Genomic DNA, 11,077 nt, shown 5'->3' on the forward strand with positions numbered 1-11,077 from the left:
TTAGTTGGGCTCTTCACCCTTGAACTTATTAATTTAGACTCTCCACTTACTATAATAAAGAGATAACAAAATGCTTGTATTATAGCAATAAAGTTGGGAAGTCAATAAATAGAGAAATCTATTTGTCTGAAATTAGTTCTGATAAATGTTTTGTTATAAATCTGGAAGAAGGGCCTCATGCAATAGATTTTATGCTTAGTTGCAGGTATTAATTAAATTAATGAGAAGTGGAAACAGAAAAGATACCTCAGTAATTACTTAACAATTAAGAAATAACATACAAAAACAGTTCAGTTATGGCAACTACAAACTCAGACCTCATAAACCTGACCTTGTATCTCAACAATGGTAACATCTCAAATGTTTCATGCTGCAATGCATGCTGGGAGTGGCACGGTACAAATATCCCAGCATGCATTGCGGTATAAATAAATGTTGTATAATGGTCTTACAGTTTTCTTTATTTGCGTTTGATTCTGCTTTTGTTTATGTTTAGACTTTCAGTTGCCTGTTTGTGAGTTAAACTGTTAATTTTGTTAGTTGTCACCATTATTGAGGTTCATACGCTGATTATTGATGTCTCTTTGAGTGTGATATACACCATAGAGCAGTGTTATTGTCCAAGATATTCTTAAAAGCTTCCAGAAACCATTGCCATATATAGACATATAATGTAAAACAATAGATTTAACATTGAATAAGAGCAGTAAATTTTATTATACTAAATGAGAACAGACTCTACCATTTAATAGCAACATGAACATCACCAGATTTTATTTAGGTTTTTGGCTGCAAAGCTGAAGTAAATTCATTGAATTTACTTCAGTCTACTTCCGTAGTGTAAATTAACAGTATATTACTGTTAAAATACATTTTTACACTGTGTTTTTACCTCTCACACCTTTAACCCTTTAAACCCCAGAGCATATACTTCAGTTTTAATTGAAGTGTCCACACTACTGAGTGTTCAAGAAACATGGAGCAAAGCTGAAGTAAATTCATTAATTAACTGACTAATTAAATGATAATTGAGGATTAACAATGAACAAATGAAGAAATACTGAAGGGAAAAAACAAGAACAGAACATACAAAACTTTAGTCACAGCTTTATAATAAAATAATCTGAAGAACAACAAATGATTAAATCATTTAAATGATCAGCGGATGATTAAACAACTCTACAAACATCATCACCAGCTACACTTATTACTTAATACATGTATTTTTGTATAACATCTACTAAAGTTCTTCTTCAGAAAAAGTTAAAGTTTTACGTCACCATCATGGAGAACAGAGTTTGCTTAGTTGGGCTCTCAGCCCTGTCATTTCTATATCTTTGCTGTTGCAATTGTTAAGAATTTTGTTTAAAAAGCTCCTTTGTTGAGGCAAGCCAGCCAAAAACCTAAATTAGATCTGGTGATGTTCATGTTGCTATTAAATGGCAGAGTCTGTTCTCATTTATTATAATAAAATTTACTGCTCCTATTCAATGTTAAATCTATTGTTTTACATTATATGTGTATATATATATATATATATGACAAAGATTTCTGGAAGTTTTTAAGAATATCTTGGACAATAACACTGCTCTATGGTGTAAATTGCACTCAAAGAGACATCAATAATCAGCATATGAACCTCAATAATGGTAACAACAAATTTAACAAAATTAACAGTTTAACTCACAAACAGGCAACTGAAAGTCTGAACATAAACAACAGCAGAATCAAACACAAATAAAGAAAACCGTTAGACTATTATACAACATTTATTTATACCGCAATGCATGCTGGGATATTTGTACAGTGCCACTCCCAGCATGCATTGCAGCATGAAACATTTGAGATGTTACCATTGTTGAGATACAAGGTCAGATTCATCAGGTCTGAGTGTGTCTTTATCATAACTTAATTGTTTTTGAATGTTATTTCTTAACTGTTAAGTAATTACAGAGGTATCATTTCTGTTTCCACTTCACATTAATTAAATATATACCTGCAACTAAGTATCAAATCTATTGCATGCGGCCCATCATCCAGATTTATACCATAACATTTATCAGAAATAATTTCAGACAAACAGATTTCTCTATTTATTGACTTCCCAACTTTATTGCTATAGTACAAATGTTTTGTAAACTCTGTAGTACAGCAGTTGAAGAGTCTTCTTATATAAGTTCAAGGGTGAAGAGCCCAACTAAATCAGCCCCTCACTCCATTACGGTGACACAAAAAACACCTTAATTTCTGTTGGCTCTCAATGAGAATTGTATGGACGTCAAATCAGTCAGTAATAAGTGTGTCTGCTGTTGTTTGTGGAGTTGTTTAATGATCCTCTGCTGAGACTGAAGCTGTTTTATTTTATTTGATTTTATTTAATGTTGTAACTCAAGTCACTGTTTGTGTTTCTTGTTTATTTTCTTCAGTAATTGTAATTATTAACAGCAGGTGTTCATCATTGTCTGAATTCACTCATTAGTGTTCATTAAAACTGTCAGGTGAACTATATTAGTTAACTAGTGTATGAAATAGTGAACAAGGACACAAAGCGTGATTTCAAACACAGACTTCAAAATATCGAATCTGAACTCTGTTAGCTCACAGTTTTCTGCAGTTGGTTACTTTCTCGAAAACAAAAATGTTACCCAGAAAGCACTGTTTTTAACAGAATATTACTGTTTTAGTGAAAAAACATTAATTTACCGTAGAATCTGACCGTTTTTTAACAGCAATTTTTTACAGTGTAGCTGGTGATGATGTTTGTAGAGTTGTTTAATCATCCGCTGATCATTTAAATGATTTAATCATTTGTTGTTCTTCAGGTTATTTCATTATAAAGCTGTGACTAAAGATTTGTATGTTCTGTTCTTGTTTTTCCCTTCAGTATTTCTTCATTTGTTCATTGTTAATCCTCAATTATCATTTAATTAGTCAGTTAATTAATGAATTTACTTCAGCTTTGCTCCATGTTTCTTGAACACTCAGTAGTGTGGACACTTCAATTAAAACAGAAGTATATGCTCTGGGGTTTAAAGGGTTAAAGGTGTGAGAGGTAAAAACACAGTGTAAAAATTTATTTTAACAGTAATATACTGTTAATTTACACTACGGAAATAGACTGTAAAATAACAGTATATTGCTGGCAACCACAGCTGCCAGTAGATTACTGTTAAATCAAGGAAAAAACTGTATTTTACTGTAAAACCTGAAGCTAATTTCTTCTGTGTGTCACCGTTGTGGAGGAGAGTAGAGCCAGTGTATGAGTTAAAGATGAACTGCTGATGTTATTCTGTATGTTTCTTTATTTAAAAACATCAGCTGTTTAGTTGCTGATGCAGTCAGAATCTCTCTGGTAGTTCCAGATTTACATGTATGTGTGCTGTTGTGAAAAATAAGACATTAGAATTAAACCAAACTTTTCAAATTAACTAAAATAAGTTATCATTATAAGTATGCTTCTAAGCATGTATAGCACATTACTTCATAAACTCATTCAGCAGTTGACCAAGTTGAGGCAGTTGCTTTCAGTGAGCAAAATGAGTTCAGTTGATTATTGTGTAAATCAATGTAGTCCATGTATTTTTACAGCAACATACTGTAAAATAACAGTACATTGCTGGCAACTGCAGCTGCCAGTATTTTACTGTTTTTTAACGGGACAATTTTTAACAGTGATAAGTTCATAGGAGTCATTCATATTGCAGTAATTTACAGCTTGTGTTAATAATATGTTGGGCTAATAAACAAGAATCTATCCATTCTTCTTTAGATAAGTGTTCTTGAAGATAAGTAAGTTGGATAAGGAGTTATGTTTTGATACCTGAACTGTATTAAACATTGATTACTAAAATGTTTTAGAGTGTGATCTTCTATGATAGACAATGATATTTTTAATGCATTTTAATTTCTGAATGTATTAAACTTCTTACCTTTAGATATTAAAAAAAAATGTTTCTGGGGTATGTCAAATTTTTTCACCAATCCAATTTGCAAATTTAAGATAATTTGAATAATTTATATTTAGAGTATATTTAGGGTCTCTTTCATGTTAATGTATGAAAGAGAACTGTTACACACATATTGTTTGCAATATGTAATGCAAAAACTTTGAAGCTCAATATCTCAGAATCATTTAGAACGCAGATAGATCCTTATAATTACAAGGCAATTTCTTTCAAGGTGTCAGAGGGGAAATTAACAAAATAAATCGAAAACAAAATACTATAAGATTAACTTATGGAAAAAATACCACGCCATTTCTATGCCAGTTCATGTTGTATGATTATTATTTCCAAATCCAGAACAACAATTGAAATAAACAGGTCCAGATACGGCACAGTACTGGACTAGATTCAGAATCAGAACAAGATCTGGTCCAGATCCAGAACAGAACTTAACCAAATCTTGCTCTGATCTGGCAAGGCATTGGACCAGATCCAGGACAGAACTGAACCAGATCTAATACCTCATTTATAAATGTGGTATATGCACAAAACAGGTGTGGAATGTGTGTATGCTACTTACTCAAGTTAAAGTTGTGATCCATAAATAAACCAACTTGGTTGTAAAATATGCAATGGTTGAAGGTTACTCTAAGTAAACATATTTACTTCAATACTGACTAAATGTAACTACTTTAATTAATCATATAAGCCATAATAAATAATTTAAAAAATAATTGTGGTGTATGTTCACTTTTAGGGAGGTTTCTATAGATCAGGGATTACCAAACTTTTTCCTGGAGGTCCAGTGTTCTGCAGATTTTAGCTCCAACCCTAACTAAACACACCTGAACAAGCTAATCAAGGTCTTACTAGGTATACTTGAAACACCCAGGCAGTGTGTTGAGGCAAGTTGGAGCTAAACTTTGCAGGGCATCTCCAGGAACATGATTGGTGACCCCTGCTAGATAGTTCTTTCAATTATTCATTCATTTTCGGCTTTGTCCCTTTATTAATCTCGGGTCGCCACAGCGGAATGAACCGCCAACTTATCCAGCATGTTTTACAGTGGATGCCCTTCCAGCCACAACCCATCTTTGGGAAACATCCACACACACTCATTCACTCTCATACACTACAGACAATTTGGAAAGCACTACAGGTTGCCTTGCTAAAAGAACACGTATTTCATTCATTCAGTCAGAAAGTATGCATCAAAGTATGCGTTCCTGATCAGAAATGTGATCACCGGTGAACAGAACCTACACTACAGTACCTCCGGTTACCAGTAAGCCTCCGAAATGAGAAATGGGTTTAGAGTTCCAAATGAGGTGGTTATTAATTAGCAAAAAATATAAATATTACAGAGGTAAGCATTAGGGAAGCAGGTTACATTGTAACCCTGTGTCCTAGCAATGCACTATGTGCAGAGATTTGCAGTCATAAGCAATTTGGCTGTTTAAACATTTAAATTTAAACAGCCATTCAGCAGCACAGAGTATATGTGCACTCACTGCACTCCAACAAAATAGTAAGGTTTACAATCTAGTATATACATATTAAACCTTTTTAACATTATCAATTGGGCATGCTGAACCACTGAAATTGATTGTCTTTCACTGAGTCACTGTTCTAAAGTTCAATTTCAAACAGTTTGTTTTGTCTTTAAAATATGAGGTAAACTATCTGCTGCTTTCAGTAGTATGGCAATAAATGTCACGTAAAGCATTCAACACCACATTATTAGAATTTCACATTGAATAAACTAAAGCATATGAGATGTATCTGTTTCTAAAATATAAATTTCAGGTGTTTGTTAGGATAAAAACTTCTTTTAATAAGTTAAATATTACTTTACCGTTACTTTTTAGTTAGAACACAGTTTAAATTAGCCTTTAGGCTCCATAGTTAGGCATGTTCCTTTTGGTTTTGTCAATCTGGCAACCTCCGTCGTCAGAGTAGTAGAGAAAATAAATTAATGTTGGCAATTTGACAGTCTATAGAAAACATTAGCATTTTCCTTTAATTAATTCCTCGAATGAATCATTTTCTAGGTTACTTTGAATGTGCTGCTAGTTACAAGGAGAAAACAAATGCATGCATATGCATTCTGCTCCAATATGTTCAGTTTTTTTTTTAGGCCTAATAATAATATAATATAAAACTATGCTATTGAATACTATATAACATTAGCATGACAGTAAATGTATATAGCTTAAAATAATCTTTAGCAGAAATATAGAAAAAAATAATTAAAATATAATAATTAGTTAAAATTTTAAAAATATATACGTGTGTGTGTGTGTGTGTGTGTGTGTGTGTGTGTGTGTGTGTGTGTGTGTGTGTGTGTGTCTGTGTGTGTGTGTGTGTGTGTGTGTGTGTGTGTGTGTGTGTGTGTCCAAGTGGGGGAGATTTGGGACCTTCTTTTTTTCATGCGCTTCTTTAAAACTAAGTATGGATTTTAAGTCAACAAAATTACATTTCTTCTTATGTTTCAACAATGGCATTCTGTATTTCTGTAGCTTCACTATAAGATTTGCTATGCTTTACTGTATTTTACTATAAACTTACATTGTCATTTATATGTATATAAAGGAAACAATTGACTTACTGAAATGGTTTTCCTCTAGAATTCTCTTTCCGCCTTATTTCTCCCTTTTGTGACATGTTTAAATAATCCACAATTACACAGTGTTCTTAAAAGGGTGTGTGTGTGGCCTCAGAGAGAGCTACAGAACAGAATCTCACAAATATAAATTCAGCTTTCTTTTCCTCCCATTGTACTTAACGGCTTGAGTTTACATCAATCACAAATCCTGAAAAGGTCTGGCTCTTCTCACTACTCCCACAGTCATTCCTTAACCTTAGGCCACACCAGCCCATCCCAAACGATGCCAAGAGCCTGTTAGGAGCTCAAACAAACACATTGTACCATCCTGTACAGAGCTGCATTTCCACACTCATTGTGAAATCCTGCCTGCCAAATAATGTTTTATGCAGTGTGCTTGCTAAAAGAACTGAGAACAATGGGAAACATAAACTATAACACTAGTCAGACAAAAAGTATTTTTATGGCTGATTGAATGACAAGTATTTGCAAAATAGCAGGCTTGCTTATCACTTACAAACCAAATTATTTGAGTAAGAAACTGGCTGAACCAGTATTTCATATTTGCTTTAATATAGGACTTTTCAGCTGCCAAGTGGCTGCTGTTTTGTTTACAATCAGTTTCCACTAATCATATACAGTAATGATGCAAGTCCAGTTCAATTTGCCAAAAATTTTAGAGGGGTCTGGCGGCTGATTCGGTGCCGTTGCAATCTGAGCTGCATGCAATGCTTTTTAACGGGCTCACCTAACCCCACCCCTAACTCTACCCGTCACAGTGACCTCCCTAGCTCCATTAAGTGCATTGTGTCTCAGCTTGCATCATAAAGGCTGCATCCCACTGCAAAATTTGAAAAGCAGTCAGATGTAGGCATAAGGTGGATCTCATTTATAAATGTGCCATATGTACAAAACAGGCGTGGAAAGTTTGCAATCTATAAAAAACAAACTTGAAGAGAGAATGTTTTAACTTCAATATTGCCTTAACTGAACAACTTTAAATCATCATATGAGCCCTAATAACCAATAATAGAGTTAAAAAGATTAAATGAAAATAAGATTAAATTACACACAGATGTGCTTCGACTAATTTTTTTAAAGTTAAATCTGAAATTTCGTAACCTGCTCATCAACTAATCTTAACAAATCTTAAATTTGGGATTAGATGATCGTTGAAATAATTTTCAGCATTAATATAAACATTAATTACAACATATTACTCTCAGAAAAAAGCTACACAGTGTAATTTCCTTAAGGAACAATTTTGTATCTTTGTAAAAGTTGTACCTTATGGCAAAGAAAAGACCTCTTATGATACTGCTCTGTACCTGTTATGGCAAAGTTATTTTAATAATAATTTCTATATTAAAACATAAATCATCATTTAAAAGCATAAAAAATCATAAACAAAAATTATTTAGTTCTATAATACAAAACAACAAAACTATAGGTATTGTAAATTAAACATTTAAGGCATTTTTAAAAAAACATTTGGTAAACATTTTCTGATAAATACATTTTCATTATTGATATCTGCACCTTTTGGCGTTTGCTTACCACTACGCATGTGAGCTGGCAAAAGTCCTGCATGTGCAAGTGTTCATGCAGACATTTCAGTATTAATCAAACATTGTACATATCTCGTTACAATACTTTTGCATAATTCTATTTCTATTTTAAAATTAAGTAAATTCAATTAACTTTTAAGTAAATACAAAGATATTGTGTAAAAATAGGATAATTTTTATATATATATTGTAGATGGGAGAATGTACTTCTGTAAAATTTTTGTGAAAAGTGTTATGAAACGTTTAGCAAAAAGCAGATCATGTTAAAGTGTTTTTTATTCATTATTGTAAATGGAAAAGGTGCATTTACACAAAAATAAACTTTTAAAAACAGTTTCAAAATATTTGTTTGATGTTTTATATTTACTGAAATTAATTGACACATTTTAGATATAGCAAAATGCCTTTAAATAGTTCTTGAAGCAACACATTTGACACTGTTAAGGTACAAAGTGATTTGTCAGTGTAATGGTACCTTCATGGATCAGATTTGTACCTTTGATGAAGGTACACTATTGTATCTGCATGTTTTAAAAACCAAAGGTACATTTTGGTTTCCCATGGTACAAATCATGTCCTTAAAGGTACAAACTGCAATGGTACAAAAATGTTTCTTTATCTTAAGGTACAATTCTGTTCCATAAAATGTTCTGCCCCAGTGACAAGGGTTTGTACCTTCTTTGGTACAAAATTGTAATGAAATGTTTTCTGCCTAAGTGTGAAACAAATATTTCTGTAAAATGTAGCCTTTGCATGACCATAATGCAGTAGTGCTACTATAATACTATTGATACTACTATTAATAATATTTAAAAAAAAATTGTAACTACTTCTTTTTATTTTCCTGTTGTCAGCATGAAATATCTACATATTTTTTTCTTTTTAAAATGTCACACACTGTAGCCATAAAAAACTAAATTATTTTTCTTTTCTTTACATCATACAAGAATCTTGATTTTTGTTTCTAACAAATTGTTTCTTGGCACCACTCTATATTTTTTACATGACTGAGAAAAGACAGTGATGTGCATTGACTGTTCATTGTTGAAAGTTAATGTGTAAAGAGCACAAGATACGACTTTTCCATGTACACAAATTTTAATTTTGTAAATTGAAAGTTACACAATGATGTACATACACAAAATTGTATTAATCTCACAGATTTGCATTTGCCATTTTCAGCATTCTGTCATACATTCACTTTTAGAAAGGCTTCTACATAAAGTTTTATAAATGAGACCACAAGACTGTAAGCATCTGATTCATGACCATATCAATGCATCTTTACTCAGGGATGGGCAGCCGAAGCCACTTCACTGTTGTTCATTCATTTATTCATTTTCCTTTGTCTTAGCTTTTTTATTCATCAGGGGTCGCCACAGCGGAATGAATCACCAACTTATCCAGCTTACGTTTTACTCAGTGGATGCCCTTACAGCTGCAACCCAGTACTGGGAAACACACTCACATGAACACACAGACACTACAGGTAATTTAGTATTTTTAATTCACCTAGGAAACCCACGCTAACATGGGAAGAACATGCAAACTCCACACAGAAATACCAACTGGTCCAGCCAGGACTTGAACCAGTGACCTTCTTGCTGTGCGGCCAAAGTGCTAACCACTGAGCCACCGTGTCATCCCTCCACTGTTGTACTAGTGCTCATATCATCACACCAACAAACACAAGATCTGTGTCTTCATCAAAGGCATATGTAAGAAAGTATTGCCATTATCCATTGCTAACATACTCAAGATCATCTGAACATAAAAGCCCTTTGTTTTCTATGAATAGGTGCATTATGGATAGTTTGCATTTGCGCATTTCAGGTCAGAAAGAGCCAGTTGTAAGCCTCTCGCAAGTAGGTTTGTAAAAAATGAATAAATTGTGCAACATATAATTGCTAAATTATTGTACACTTTTTCACTTTACATTGTTAATTTTTGCTTTATATGTTAAACGGTTGGTTGTGCTTGCTACTGCTCAGTTTGATGACAATTTATATAACATTTACAGAACATTTATATAACAAATAAAAGTTTTGCATTGTCAGTGTGCCAAAAATAAAACCCACTGACTAACAAAAGACTTCAAATTCTTTCAAATGAAACAGGAAACTTACATTCTGCTCGTGTGAGGCAGTTGTTATATGTATTTGTTATTCTTTCTGTTCCACTTTCATGTACAGCCATTTTTAAGCATGTAGAGTGAGGCAACCTAAACAAACAAATAAATACTGTTTAAGACGTTCAGTAAGGAAATGTTTACATAACTCTTTCAAACTCTTCCTTTTCCTGCACTCAGCAGGATGCAACTGAATGTGGTTTGCGTCATCACTGACATTCACAAGGGCATTTAGACAGAATGATTTTTTTTGTTTACAATGGTTCCTTCTAGTGACAATATCATATTTTTTATGTAGTAGTTTGCTTATATGGGCGACAGATAAGTACCTGAACAGTTTAATAAACTAATTATACTTCATGGATTTGAAGAGCACAGATGACACAAAAATAAAAATAAAACTGAATGAATATACATTGATATAATGGTGGACCATTCATTAAATATGTTCCTGTTAGAACACTCTTGTTTGCCTCCTAATGCTTATGACGGTTTGTTTTCACTTGTCTTATTTACACAGATGCTTTCTGGCCTGAGCATCCTTAACCCCCAAGAGAGCTTTGATAAATGTCACATTAACCCACTTTGAGTATTCAAAAAAGTTTTGCATAACTGCCATTCATTGAATTTAACATACAGTTACCTTTTAACTTGTTGACTTATACAAGTAAGTTCCCAACAGTACTAGTGTCAGTACATTTAGGGTGAAGTCATAAATCTTTATAATTTTATTGTACAGTTTCACAGGCCCAAGTTATAGGTTGTGAAACATGGTGCTCTCAGGACAATTCTTTTTTTTCCTTCTGATATGTGTACTCATTAGTTTTTGTTC

The sequence above is a fragment of the Danio rerio genome, chromosome 5 (genome assembly GCF_049306965.1).
Source record: "Danio rerio strain Tuebingen ecotype United States chromosome 5, GRCz12tu, whole genome shotgun sequence".
In the NCBI taxonomy this organism is placed as follows: Eukaryota; Metazoa; Chordata; class Actinopteri; order Cypriniformes; family Danionidae; genus Danio; species Danio rerio.